Here is a 15,591-nt window from a genome sequence, read left to right as displayed (position 1 = left end):
AGACATTATCCTACTAGACCAGGGACTGGCAAAATCCGGCCCTCCACCTGTTTTTATAAATAAAGTTTTATTGGGACTCAGCCACACCTACTCATTTATGTGCTGCTCTTGCTCTGAAATGGCAGAATTTAGTAGCTGTGACAAATATTGCATGGACAAAGCCTCCGATATTTACTATCTGGTCTTGTGACAAAACAAGTTTGCCAGCTCCTGTGCTAGGTCATGCTTTGGACGTACCAAGCTTTTTCTCACCTCAGGAGCTTTGTGTGTGCCATGCCTTCTGCCTGCCATTCTTATTCCTTGACTCAAGGGAAGATCGGTTGCTTCTCATTTCTTAGATCTCTGCAAAAAGGTCACTTCCTCAGAAAGGCCTTCCCTGCCCACCCATTTAATTAGCCTTCCCCTCCTCTATCCCATGGCCCTGTATTCTGAGCACTTCAGCACTGACATTCTTGCCTCTGTTTATTGGCTCTAGTTCCCTCCATTGTTACCCAATGGCTCATAAACGCCACGAGGGGCAGAGACCTTCTCCGACTTGCTCACTTCTGGATCCCAGTTCCTGGCCCAGTGCCTGTTCACTGTAGGCACTCAAAACTACCTGCTGATTGAATGATGAGGAAGAATGGAAACTACTCCACTGTGCTGCACCTACTCCAGTTGGGTTTAGAAATCAGGTGCTCCGTTTAGATGGTGCTGGGTAATGTCACCCTCATTTTGAATCCTTGCTCCCAAAGCGACGGGAACATATTTTATACTTAAGCTGTATTAGCGCCTGGACATTTATTACCTCTGGTATTAATTTGCTTGTTTTGCCACATTATATAATGGGAGGTCACTTTATGCTATAAGCTGTAATTTTTGAATTTTATGGTATAAATTGACCTGCTTCAGGAACCTGGATATAGAAAGCCTTGCTGTCAAGGGATAAAGAACAAGTTGTGCTGTTTTAATGGTTTCATTTATGCATTAATTTCACAGAGTTTTTTTTGAGAGCTTAATATGTGCAGGCTCCGTGTCTGTGCTCTTCAAGGAGCTTCCTGGTAAGGAAAGAAATACACATTTCCACACACATACGTCTGTGATCTATTCTGTGCAGGTAGCAGCTAGAGTCATCTTTAGAAATGCCAGATGGATCGTGCCCTTCCCCTACAGAAACCCCCCACAATGAACTTAGAATAATCTAAACTCATCATCGGAGCCTGCACAACTGGATCTGTGCTAAACATTCAAACTTATTTGGCCCTGAGATCACGGAGTTTCAGCAACACTGTCCTTTCAGTTTCCCTCAACACTCCAACTCTTACTTGCCTCAGGGCCTTTGCACTTGCTGTCCTTTTCTGAAATCCTTTTCTCATTCATTTCAGGACTGGCTCCCTCAATCTTTCATATCTCAGTTGTCACCTCTCAAAGTGGCCTTCCTGCAGCACCCAAAGTAAATGAGCACCACTGCTACCCAGGCCCTCAGTACTTTATTTATTTTCCTTATGAATCTGAAATGATCTTGTTTATTAATTTGTTTTCTGGTTTCTTATCTTTCTCCTCCTACAATATCTGTGAGGGGAAGAAAAATGCCATCTATTCACTGCTGTACCCTTGAATTCCAGCACAGTGCCAGACACAAAGAAAGGCACAAACATGTAACATAATATCAGATAGGTGTAAATCTAATAAAGGAAACAAAACAGGGTGATGAGAAAAAGACAAGTGAAAGGGCTGGACGGCTTTAGATCAGGGGTTGGCAAACTGTGGCCTGTGGGCCACCTGTTTTTGTGGGGCCCACAAACTAAGAATGGTCTTTACATTTTTAAATGGTTGAAAAACAGTCAAACGGAGAATCCTATTTTATAACCCATAAAAATCATATGAAATTCAAATTTTGGTGTCCATTGATAAAGTTTTATTGGAACATAGCCACACACACACACACACACACACACATACCTATCACCTATTGCTGCTTTCACGATGCAATGGCAGATTGAATAGTTGTGATGGAGACCCTCTGGCTACAGCCCTGAAAATATTTACTAGCTGGCCCTTCAGAAAAAGTTTGCTGACTCCTGATTTAGAGAGATTTTCAGGGAAGAGTCCTTAAAGAAGATGATGTTTATGTTGAGATTTAAGTGATGAGAATGGTGAACATAAGGTTCAGAAAGACTGTCTTTGACATCCCAAGAGAGAATAAACACTCATAAAATGGTAGCTCTTCTCATTATGATATAAGCTTTGAATTAGGACCTTTAATCTGGCAGGTGGGTGCTGGGCAAACTGGCACAAGGTGGTGAGCAGAGCTGAGAAGCTCAGCAGGTCCACTGCTGCAGTCCTAGCAAGAGACAGGGTGTCCTTCCACTAACCCAACTGTTGCGGAGACAGAGGTGGAAGGGGTGAAGTGGGCAAAGCATTATGGGGGTCCAGTTAAGAAAAATAGTGATGAAATGGAGAGTGGTGGGAGAAAAGGGAAAGAGGAGAGTCCGTAGATCCTAAGCTGGAGCAGCGTGAGAACAGTGAGGCCACTCGCTGTCATTTCAGAATCGGAAAAATGAGATGTTAGAAGAGTGAAAAGCCGGCCTGGGTCAAGCTTGAACAAGGATGAGTTGGATTCAAGGTCATCCCCACCATGTCCCAAAGCACTGATATCACAACCCCTCAGGGCAGACCAATCTCAGCTCAAGTTGTAAAGTGCTGACTCCTTCTACTGCTTCCAGGAGTGTGCATCTGACCAGGCCGAAGAGAGCATCCCGTTCTCCCAGCCACAGGCATTGCTTCAAGAGGATGTGAGCCCACAGGCCAATTAAACTCAATCTCTATAGTTGATTGACACTCTTGGGAAACAGGCACTCTTTCCACGGAAACTCCTAAACTGCTAAGAAATAACCCTGGAGCTGGTCCAGACAATCTTGTCCTTTGTCTGAAAATGAAGACAACATAGAGGAAATCTGAGATGAAAGATCAAGTTCCAATGACAAACCTCCTTTGAACCTAGAATTCATCCAAGCACGAAACCAACAATTCCATGTTTTACTTAATAAAGTTTGACTTGGTTTGCAGTCAATTATAAACAAGAGATTTTGATAAACATAGTTTGGAGGTAACATGCTGAACAGTTTTAACTGTTGCTTCCCAAATAATTATACAGCCTTTCTTTTCAGAGTTAAGGAAGGTATTAAGCTAATTCAAGGGGAGGACCGATTCCCCTGACTTCCAGTCAAGGCTCTTCAGACAGGGAATTTTTCCTGATACAGTAGAAACTACTGAGTTGATACTAGCTACCATTTTAAGTGATCTCAGCAGAGTCATGTGAACGTCAAGGCCACCTCCTGCTTTCCTAGACTTTGGGCCGCTCCTCGTGCTGCCCCTGTACTTCAGCTTCTGTTCTCTCTTCCACTCCTCTAATGGGTGATCCATGGTCTCGCCATCTTGGTTTGACTTGATTTTGTACACTGAGCTAGGATCTCCCTGACAGCTCACGCTGCTTCTTCACCCAGGAAAGAGTGTTAGACAGGCTCAAAGACTGAATTAAAGTTAACAAGAGCAAACATTTTAGAGCACTCGACAACATGCCAGGAACTGTGCAGAAAGCAGTGGTTCTCAAAGTGCGGCCCTTGGACCAGAAAGCAGTGGTTCTCAAAGTGTGGCCTTTGGACCAGCATCACTGTATCATCCGGGAACTTGTTAGAAATTCAAATTATCTGGCCCCACCCAAGAACTACTGAATCTGACACTCTGGGGGTGGGGCTCAGCCTTCTGGTGGGTTTTGGCAACACCCCCTCACCCCCCTGCCAGTGATTCCGACACACACTCTTTGAGAACCATTGGCTTAAAGTGTTATTTGGATTATCTTTTTCAACCCTTTTTATTGACCCCCAAGGTAGGACAGTTATCCCCATTTTATGGATGAAGAAACTCATCTTAGAGAGATTAGGACATTTGCTCTTACTGCTAGTGAGTGGTAGAGCTGGGTGCGAACCCAGGCAGCCTGACCCACAAACCTCTTCAGAGCTCCCCAGCAAGGGTGGACACAGCCACTCAGCAACCTTATTCCCAGCAACCTTATTCCCAGGCAGAGTGCCGGGCTCACGTTCCAGTGCACTGGCAGAAATGCTGCCTCAGATTGGCATGTCCTGTTGTCTTTTTGCTGATTCCTAGCGAAACTTAGGACACATTTCTCAATCTCCAGAACTTTCCACTTAAAAATATTTTTTGGAAAAAAAAAAAAAGGCAGCCACAGAACGGAATCCCAAGTAATCCTCAGCTCAGGTCCACTGCGGTCCTAGAGAAGGCTCAGCGTGACGAGGAATACTTGTGATCGTCAGCTTGCGACCTCTCCTCTTGAAAACCACCTCCCCTTCTAAGTTCCTTTTCTCTGTGCACTGCCTCTCTTCCCAGTTAATACTGTGCGGTTACAGATGCCACTTTGCTTGCAGTGATGTATAAGCCATCGCTAATGTTCAGTTGTAATTTCCCATTTCAGACGCGAAAATGGCTCATAACATTCACCACAAGGGCCTCTCTACAATGATATATAATTTAAAAATTAACACAAGGACAGAGGAGACTCTGCATTTTTGAACTAGGAACTTAGAGATTCAGAGGTTAAAACTTGATAAGGTGAGCTGAAGGAATTAGATGCGTTATTAAAGCAAATGTCTCTGTTCCTGACTTCAGAGCTTTTCCTAGCATCTTCCAGTTCACTTGGACTTGTCAAAGTGCAAGCCCACAAATGGTATATTTATATTAGGGTATTTCCCCCCATTGTTAGGAACATTCTCTAATTCCTGACACAGACCTTTCCGATATAAACCATGCTGTCTGAAAGCAAGCAAAGCAGAAAAACAATCAATGCTAGATTTCCAGCAGGGGCTAAACAGACCTGAACAGCAAGACCAACAAGACCTTGTGGCGATTCTCTGGGGGAAAACCCATGGCTGCGTTGACAGTATCATTGGCTCTGGCTGGAGATGGACCCAGAAGACTCTGGAAAGTAGACTATGCAGTATGCCCATCTCCAGGGATGGGGACATTGACAGGGACAGAGGTAGGAACGAAAAAAAGACAGGGAAAGAGAAAGTGAGCTGGTGCAAGAAGAAGAGATAGGGTACTGTTTCTGTATGTGTAACACTAGAAATACTTTGGTGTTTGTATTGGTTCAACCATTCATGGCCTTGTGACCGAATCGTTTCCCGGTCTGCTGCAGCATCAAGTGGTTACAATTATGGATTGCAAATTTATTGACATTTGACATCTACATCAGCCTTCCTCTGATCAACAGACCTCTCTGCCACCAAACTGAATAATTACAGAAGATTTCAGCAGTCACGGGGATGCCAAAAAGGTCATTAAATCATCCTGAAGAAACAACGTGTTCCCCATCTCATCTCGCCAGTAAATCTTCCGTTGAAGTCGGGACCACCTAGTGTTGACGTACAGAGGAGGGGGCTGAATTACAGAAGGGAGAAAGGAATTAAATTAGGACTGAAAAATAGGAAGGCCAGCACAGCAGGGACCTTTCGTTTTGTGTTTCATAATTCCTAGAGAAGCATAACAATAGTGGTTTACTTTTATCAGATGGATTCATCTAGGCAAACAGGCAGTAATGGCAAGCTTGGGAGTTGAGGGGGGTCCAGGGGAGATATGGGAGGAGCAGCTGTATCCAGGTCCTCTGAAGCCCACTCAGGACCCCATGATACGAAGTCTTTAGGATTTGTCCCGATGCCCCCCAGGTCTTCTTCGTCTGACATCCTTTCTCCTTCCTTGACAAGCACGGCTCTGAGGGGCCCGGAACCCCCTTGGCCTTGCTAATTCTGCTCCACGCTCGCTCTCTCCACTGCAGTCCAGATGCCACCAGCTTTCCCCTCGCTTTCCCACAGCCCCCTTGCTGGCCCCCCCCTTCCCTCCTATCCCTCTCATCCCTTCCACACGGCAGTGGGACTGATCTTCTCAAAGACAAAGTAGAGCACACCTCTCGCCTAAACCCCCTCTGATGGCCTCCAGTCGTGCTTAGGGAAAAAAATCCAAAGTTCTGAGGATGTTCTATCAAGCCCTGCCTTGCTTCGTGCCTCCTTGCCCACCCCCGGGTCATGTTCCAGCCCTCCAGCCCCAGCTGTCAACACTCCACCTTTCTCTGAATCAGACACACCAACCCCTCTTCCTGCTTTCCCGTCTGGGATGCTGTGCCCTCAATTTGTCACGTGTCCAGCTCCTTCTCATCTCCTTCCCCTGGCCACCCCCCCGCCCCCTTACTTAAAGTAGGGGGCCCCATCCTAGGCCCACACACTGCCCTGTGTTTCCTCGGCAACCCCTCATTCTAAGAAATGACTGACTTTTATTTTTGTGCTCAGTAAATGTTAGCCATTAAGATTATTATCAACCCGGGTCCTTTGACTAAGATGCAAGGTCTGGGCTTCTCTTACCCTCAGGGGCAGCCCAGCACTTAGAACATGCTTGGTGCAGGGCAGGTTCTTCCAGGGCATGGATGGATGGGCGACTGAATGAAGGTCCCTGATGCCCCGGCCACAAAAGAACGCAGAACTTAGCCCAGACGCACAAGCCTCGTGGCAGGGTCTGTCCTCTGGACAAACCGTCCTTACCGTGGGCTGGGAATATTTCTGGCTTCCGTTTACTTTTCTGGGCTGTGCAAAGCCTGAAGATTTCTTCCCACTGGGATTCCACTGTGTGCTGGGCACGGTGCTGAGGTTTCACATGCTTCATCTATTTACCTGCCTCTCTGAGGGGTGACACGGGCATTACTGTCATTTCACACTGGGGGATGTCCAAGGGTCCCTCAGCTCCGATCACCTCCTAGATACCCACTTTTCCCTCCATCCTCTACTCGTTCCCTCCTTCCTTTCTTTCTCCCTGCCTCCCTTCCTACCTCCTTTCCTTCCTTTTTTCCCCAACATTTATAGTCTGTGTATAATGAGCTAATGAGAAGCAGCCCCGCCCCCATGGAGTTTAGAGGCGGGCCCCAGCTTCGTATCCCTGTAAACAGGCGGCTCCGGTGAAAGTCCACAGCCCCACCCCTTGCCAGCCCTACAGAGTCAACGTCAGGGAAACAACGTTGAAACATTTCCATAAAGCAAAGCTTTCTCGAGCGTCTGTCTCTCTGAGGCTCACTAGACGAAGTTTATACACCCACGTGGAAGCCGTGGTCTGCCTCGCCTCCAGCCCCCGCCGCCTGCTCGGCCTCCTGTCTCTCCACCTTATCCGCAAGCCTGGCTCCAAGCACGCTGGCGCGCATTTTCTGGCATGAGCACACGCTCTCTCTGGCTGGCAAGGCTTCCCTCTGGCCGTTCCTTCTTTCCACGGGACCCTCCCCCTTCTTCTCCACCTGGCAGGCTCCGCATCGCCCCAGACCCAGCCCAGAGCTCTGCTCATGGCCAGACCTCCTTCCACCCTCGGGGCTCGGCCGGCCCAGTGCCTTCCTGGAGCCGCGCTGAGCTCCCCGTCAGCCTTGGCCGCGCCGACTTTCTTCTGTGACAGTCAGCTCCGGTCCCCACGCCGCCTCGTCCCCGCACCAGCCACAGCCCCCAACATGTAACAGGCTTCATTGACTGTTTCCAAATCTGCCTTTCCCCAGTGGAGGGTCCCGAGACAGGACATGGGACTTGGCTCCAGCACGTTCTAATTGCCATGGTTGCTGTTATGATTCCATTTGTTAGACACATTTGCCCAACCTCGATTCCAGAGTGCTGTATTTTTTTTTTTTTTTTTTTTTTTCTGTACGCGGGCCTCTCACTGTTGTGGCCTCTCCCGTTGTGGAGCACAGGCTCCGTACGCGCAGGCTCAGCGGCCATGGCCCACGGGCCCAGCCGCTCCGCGGCACGTGGGATCCTCCCGGACCGGGGCACGAACCCGTGTCCCCTGCATCGGCAGGCGGACTCTCAACCACTGCGCCACCAGGGAAGCCCAGGAGTGCTGTATTTTAACACTGATGGGAGATGCTCTCTTTAATTCTATGTGCCTCATACTGTACTAGGGGGACACTTAGTAGGTTTTAAAAGTTGTTATAACAGGATGTGAGGCCAGCCTACATGCGGCCAGTTGGTAGAAGAGGCGGCTGAGGGTCAGAGAGGTGAGGTGACCTGCCCCAGGTCTCTCAGCTAAGAAGTGGAGACCCGACCCCAAGGCCTGGCCTCAGCATTTCCAGGGCCCACGTTCCTCTGCCATGTGCTTTCTTCCCGGGATTTTTAGACATCAGGAAGACTCTGTCTCCTAAGACTTTGTGACAGGCCTTCCCTCCCCGTCCAAAGTCCCCTAACGATTCATCTTCCTGCGTTTCTAGGCTGATGAGGTCCCGATTGGTCTTTGACTTCTAAGCCAGAGCAAACACTATCTAATAAGGACCCGTCTCCATGGTTATCGCACACCAGAGAATCCACAGGAAGGCAGCAAAGGGGGAAGTGGAAGCTACAGCAAATGGGGGGAAGGAGGGAGAAATAAACAATTAAACATGACAAAATCCTCTTGTGAACAAAAATAGAATTATTTGACTGTGAAATCGAGTAATGTAGCATTGAAAATAACATAACCTGAAACATCACTTTTTCCTCCATAGATGAAAAAATACCAGATAAAACCATGCACGTTGAAAGTGCCAATTTTCTGGAGGGCCTGAGTGGTAGAAGTTGTCTGTGTCAAAGATTTGAGCTTTTGAGATATTTAAACTTTTTTTTTTTTTTTGCCCATTCATCTTCTCTCCCATGCAAGTAACTTGTGGATGGGGTTCACATCTCACACTTTGGTGCAGCACCCAATAGAATTTAAGCCAGGGGATACCAGAAAGGTGATGGGAGAACTTCTGTCCAGAATTCCAGCTTGAGGTAGATAGTCATTTGTCCACACGTGATTTCCAGCTCTGCCACTTATTAGCCGTGAGAGCCTGATCACTTCCCCTCTCCAAGGGCTGGTTTCTTCCCTTGTAGCCTAGGCATAATCACAGTTCTTTCTTTATAGAGTTTAGGTTTAAAATTAATTGAGATAGGGGCTTCCCTGGTGGCGCAGTGGTTGAGAGTCCACCTGCCGATGCAGGGGACACGGGTTCGTGCCCCGGTCCGGGAGGATCCCACGTGCCGCGAAGCGGCTGGGCCCCTGGGCCATGGCCGCTGAGCCTGCGTGTCCGGAGCCTGTGCTCCGCAACGGGAGAGGCCACAGCAGTGAGAGGCCCGCGTACCGCAAAAAAAAAAAAAAAAAAATTAATTGAGATAATATACATAAAGGGCCTCGCACAATAGCTGGCATGCTGTAAACGCTCAATAAATGTTAATCCTCTGTCAATATCCATCAGTGACAGCAAGGACAATAGTGATAGCGGACACTGTGCCAGCCACTGATTTCAGCTTTCTTTGACCCCATTAATCAACGTCGTCATCATCATCAACATCATCATTTTCATCAAAATGCGCAGAAGACCAATGCAGATCTTCCTAAGCATGACACAGACACCAGGGATGTTGGACTGTAGCAAATGAAAATGTTCAAGGTAGATGATGTCAGGGAGAGAAAGGGGGCATCGGAGGGGAAGACATGCAGGTTAACGGTACATTGCATCCTTTCCCAGGGCCACCCAAACACCACCCAATACTACTGCTTCCCCCTCAAAGCTGTTTTAGTTACATCGGTCCTAGCAGTTTCTCCCTATTTCTTTAAATCAAATGGTACAATCCACCCCCATCTTGATTTAAGCCTTAAGCAAACCCAAGAGGAGTTTTTTGAGGTAGAGGAGAGTGATGTTCGTCAAGCCCTCGCTCTGTGGGCCAGGCCCAGCGCTGAGCACTGCCCGTAATGTGCACTGTTTTCCCTAACCCTGGACACAAGCTGAGAAAGGAGAAAGGGAGCTGCACTGCCCGCCACCCTGTCTGTGCCAGCCTCTCTCATCAACCTGCACGTAGATTATTTTTTCAGGTTTTCACAGCACTGCTGGAGGATTAGCCCAGTAGAAGGGCCCTCCGTGCCTAAATATATCATACGCTTCCTGCCAGTAAAAAACACAAAGAAATCAAGACCATTCCAGGAAAAACAACGACCGCCACTTTTCCGCAGCACCCTGGACTCATGGGCTTTGGGAAGTGAATGTGTGCAACACAAAGTTCTCTAAAACCCCCAGATGTGACATGTGCCTTGGGCTCCTGGCATCCTTTTTTCCTGCCAGGTGAGCCTGGGGTAACATTGACACTGGATTTAATAGGAGAACATGACATGCAGTGATTTTCAACAAACACCTGTTCTTTCAGAGGAAGAGTCAGGAAAGAACGCACACACACCAAATCCTCTTCTATTTTGGTACCCTCTATGCCTTCCGTTATCTCCGTGGCCTACATATCATTTAACAAACTGCCCTGCGATTCTTGCAGGGCGTGGCGTCGTGACTGATTTAAAATCCCCGCATTGCTAAAACTGCATTGTTCTTCATCAAGTTGAGTCATTTTTATGTGAAGTGTCAAGCTCCCTAACAAATAACTCCTGCCAGACAAATCAAGTTCCTCGTCTTAGAGCCACGGCTAAATAGTTTATAGCTTTAATCTGCTCACCGAGGTGTGCAGTCTATGACAGTAATTATAAATGCAAGGAGAAATTATAGCTGAATGCTTTAACTGCATTAGGAGCTGTTTGATGAACAATCATGAGTGCCTGCTCATTTCCAACAATAGAGGGCAAGTTGGTGTCAATGCATTAGAAAGATTTCAGTTCTGCATGGCTTTTTCTCTCATTTACCATGGAATGTCACTTGTCTCCTATAAAGTAGAAAAAAAACACCGTGGAACGCTTTAAACTTGATCGTTAAAAAAGAAGACAAAGAGAAATGCAGGAGAAAACTGTTTATCATGATGACTTCTGGGTTTGTTTCGTTTTTTTTTTTTTTTCTGTTTTGTTTGGCGGGCAGGTTCAGTTTCAAATTAGTTCGGTGAAGGTAACTGCTTGTTTACTTACTAGGGGCCTAAAAAAAACCCAACCTCAAGCCATTTTCGAAAAATCTTTACAGAGAAAGACTTCTTTCAATGAAGGGCAAGTTCAAATTCCGCCCAGGCAGAGGCCCTGTGATCGGTGTGTGTCTCTCAACTAGATCCTGCTCGCCATCTGTATCTACCTAAGCTAATGACACAATTTAGCTCTATTTTCCTCTCCTCACTTTTGCAGAAAGACGTTTTTAATTTCGCTGAAGAATTACACAAATGTATTTTAAAGACATAAATCCATATAAAAAATATGAGCTAATTAAAACATTGCACTCCCTGTCGCTCATGGATTTTCAATTTAGCGAAAGAAAAAAGAATTGCATCTGGTTAAATGAAAAGATGATACTGATGGCAGATTGGAGTAAATGAAAAATAATGTTACTCTATATTAAAGCACCGAATTATACCCGTCAGGATTTGAGCATTCGGAAGTCCAAATGAGGGGGAAAGTGCAACGGAGACGGAGACGCATTGATGCAAAAGAGGGGTTAAGCCAGATCGCTCGGGTGACATGAAGACGTGAAAAGAGGTGACGCATTTGTTTCTTGCTGCGTTAGAAATGCCGCGGTCTCATGGTCAAACGCCCTGTTTCCAAATTCTCATTTTGCTCCCCCAAAATTAGAGTCCGGATGAGGATTAAAAAATTCTCACACATCTATCTTCCCTGGAATTTGGGTCATTTCTTGGTGAGACGCTTTATGGTAATTGTATGATCACCTGACTGAACAAGGAAATTACAATGAAGAGAGCGAGGATGCGTTGCTTCTTCCCACAGGTCAGTCCCAGGCCCCTGAGTTGTGGTGTTTGATTTGTAGCTGGAGCCTCCCAGAGGCCAAGGAGCCCTTATCACCTCTCCACCCTTACACCACATTTTATAGACTTTTTTCCTGAGCTGTTGGATGTATTCCTGGCCGTGGGTAGCACCTGGAAACCATCAGGCAAGACGGAGGAGAAGCCAAGAGGCAGAAGAAACTTGATGAGCGTTGGGCAGTCCTGGGTTCGAATCCCACCTCGATGCGCACTGTGTGCTCTGAGACAAATCACGGAAGCCCTTGAGCTTTCTGCAAAATCAGGATGATCTGAATACCCGTGCCTGACTCATAGAAAGAGGCCAAGAGGCGGTAGTTTTGCTGTCATTGCTATCATTATAATTAAATGGTAGGTCAAGGTTTCCTTGGGGCACTGCCTAGTATTAAATAGCTCAACCTGGGAACACCGTGTAAGTTCTATACACTTCAGGCGACGCAGAAGAACACGGTGTGGGCCTGTAGGCACTGCCTAGAACTAACTCTTCTTGTGAACCTCCTATGAGCCAGGTTTCACGGAAAAGAATTTCGTACATTTACTTAATTCTCACAACTTTTCTGTGAGGGGAGAATGATGTCCACGTTTTATAAACACAGAAGTGGGGCATATCTAAGAGACAGTGGGTGAGTTAGGGTTTGAACCCAGGCCTGCAGGACTCGGCAGCCCTGACGTCACACTGCCCCTGGTACCACCGTTCCCCTCCTCGGCTTCCCCCAGGACTGGCCAGACGCCCTCCTGTGTGCTCCTTTCAGCGTCTACCCCAGAGCTGCCCGTCTCTGTGTCTCCCACGAGCCTCCAAGGCAGACTCTTGTCCTGGTCACTGGCTTATTCCCTGGGATTAGCACAGTGCTTGGCATGGAGTGATGGCTTTCTAGATGCGTGATAATGAATGAGTGAGGCTCAGAGATGGTGGGAATTTGAGAAATTCATGCAGAATCTCTCTGCTTCCATTTCCTCCCCTGTAACATGGCTGACTCAACCCTACTTCCTAGGGCTGTTTGTGAGTATCAAGTGAAGTAATGTCTGTGATGTGCTCGCTGCAGCCCTGGCACATTTGGCTGGTATAATCAGCACGACTGTTGGTTCTCCATCACATAGCCTTTGCTAATAGAGTCCGGTGCACAGTAAAACCACAGCCAATATTTGTTGAAAGATGAAAGAGAGGAGAGAAGACAGGAAGGAAGGAGGGAAGGAGGGAGGGAGGAAGGGAAGGAGGGAGGGGAAAAAAAAGAAAGGAAGGCAAGAAAGAATATTGTTTGCTGGATAGAGGCAAGGGTGATGCCTCTAATAGACATGAGTTAGTCCAGCCCATTTTGTTCTTCCCAGGCTGCCATATTACCCATGCTGTTAGGGTTGCCAGATTTAGCAAATAAAAATACAGAATGCCCAGTTAAATTTGAATCTCAGATAAACAATGAACACTTTTTTTTTAGTATAAATATGGCCCATGCAATATTTGAGACGTGCTTATTCTAAAAACTTATTTGTCATTTACCTGAAATTCTAATTTACCTGGACATCCTGTATTTTATCTGGGAACCTACGTGCTGTTCACCCTGAACATGGGTTTTAGATTCATTCCCTCCATCAATTTCAAGGCTAGTTGTGCTGCTAAACTTGTACACTCTTGTACACTACATTACACGGTAATGACTATAATTTCACGTCCTTATGCATTCTAGACTCATTGATTTGTTCTCTGTTTACTTTCTGTTATTCAAGTGCATGTGGTTTTTAAAGGTATATACAAATATCTATTGAAATTGTTTTAGATTACTTATATCCTAAATTAGGGATGCACATTGAACATTTTCTAATTAATTTTTAATGAAAAGTTGCATTTAATATTTGGCAGAGAATTTTGTAGAACTTAAGACATATCTAAGAAAAGAAAGAAAATTCAGGTCAAAATTCTCATCTTGCACAGAACACAGGTATGGTAAAGCTCCCCTCCCAAATTTTCCACAAAATCTTGACCACCCTTACTAAGACAACATGTCATTTTGTACAATTTGTGCTATCACGCATACCAACTAAAATGACAGTTCCAGATAAGAGTGATCTCATTTTGTGATCATTTGAAAACATATATGCCTAATTCTAAGCAGTGGGCAAGGTTGTGCACACCTATTGTTCTAAAAGTGGACCCGTAGGGCGGAGGAATTCTTTTCTAGGTGAAGGGCAGCAGAAAGCCACCTGTGTGCAGATGTGGGCGCCATTCAGGCAGACCGGGAGATCTTTAGTATCAACACAAACACCAAGCACCTGCATCACTTTTTGTACGCACACAACACATATACTCTGAATGAGTTCCAAACACTCAAACCTGTTTTTCTGCCGCGTCCTCTCTCAGAATCACAGCACTGATGGAGCTTCGTTTTCATATAATGATAACTTTGTAATATGGTGCTTTGAAGGTCCAAATCGGAAACGTTTATTCTGTACAGATGCAGAGGGATGAGAAAAGGGCTATCTTATCTATGTATTTAATAGACTTGTAAGTACCTTTGTGTCGGTTTTTCCAAATTATTGGTTTTTCTTTGCTTCTCTAGAACAGGTTTGTGCATTTCAGATTTGGACTGACGCTTTCTTTCCCTCCCCATTCTCCATTTACATACTGCAATGTTTTGGCTGTGCTATTAATTTTTAAAAAATGATTACAAACCTCAAATGCGGAAAATTGGTCTTCACTGTAGCACAAATAAACACTACCTATTTGTCCTTTTCACCATGGTTTAGACCTACCACTATGGGATTGGAAGCATTTATCTCTGTGTGTTCTGTGTCTATCCATCTACTCTTTTTTTTTTTGAAGGACCAGAAAAGCACGATAGTAAGTTACATAAAATTTAAAATGTTATATAGCACATAAATAGGTGTCACGGAGACCCAAGCTCACATTTAGATCCGATAGATGCATTTCAGCTTTTCTTTCAACAGTATGAGCTGAACAAATCATGCTGGGAAAGCAAGAGAGGAATCTGCCAGTAAATACACTTTAATTATCATGATAAAAACATGCAAACAAAACAAAAGTCTTCATTTGGGCCCAGAGAGCCATTAGCCGTTAGAGCGATAGGATGGGTTCCCCCTTTGTCAGAAGCTCTTAGATCTTCTCACTGAGGCAACAGCCCCAGTGTTTAACCCTTCATTTCATTCTGACCAGCCTTGCATTCAGTGACCCTCCCTATGTGATGTGAAGTGAGCCCAAGCCGCACCACATACAGAGCCGTCCCCACCTGGAACCCCGCTGGTGCCCACCGCTCGGTGGCTTGATCCGAAAGTCTCCCATTTAACAAGTGCTCTGACAGGAGGAGGTGGTGAGGGCTTATACAGTTGACCCTTGAACAACATGGGTTTGAGCTGCCTGAGTCCACTTATACATGGAGTTTTTTCAAGCGTAAATACTACACAGCCCAGGGTTGGTTGAATCTGCGTGTGTGGAACCTCGGCTACAGAGGAAGCAGGGATAGGCAGGCTACACCGTAGGGAGGGCCGACTGTAAGTTACACGCGGATTTCCCACTGCGCAGAGGGTTGGCACCCCTAACCCCCAAGTTGTCTAAGGGTCAAGTGTATGCTAGTATGAGCTGTTCGTATCTCGTATCTTAACCGAAAGAGCTAATCTATAACCTAGCATGACATAAACTGGGCTGGTAAGTGCCAAAGGCTTAAGTCAGATTGGGTCCCATTATGGGGTGTGGCCTAACACCCCAACCTGAACATTTGATGGTCCCTAGCACGTGGGGGGTATCATGCTGGAGGGGAGAGAAAAGGAGGTAGAGAAAATACATAAAGGGCGGTGAAAGGAAGTTCAGCCTTGCTTATGCTCA

At 46.2% G+C, this 15,591-nt stretch overlaps 1 protein-coding gene across 1 annotated transcript in view; it reads right to left on the bottom strand.

Moving 5' to 3' along the window:
* TSHZ2 (teashirt zinc finger homeobox 2) overlaps positions 1-15,591 on the bottom strand; it is a 452,741-nt gene that overhangs the window by 164,739 nt on the left and 272,411 nt on the right. The gene's annotated exons all lie outside the window — the stretch shown is intronic.

The sequence above is a fragment of the Grampus griseus genome, assembly GCF_964374135.1.
Source record: "Grampus griseus genome assembly, chromosome: 14".
NCBI classification, from domain to species: Eukaryota; Metazoa; Chordata; class Mammalia; order Artiodactyla; family Delphinidae; genus Grampus; species Grampus griseus.
The sequence above is the reverse complement of the archived record's forward strand: the minus strand, read 5'-3'. Positions and strand labels throughout refer to the sequence as shown.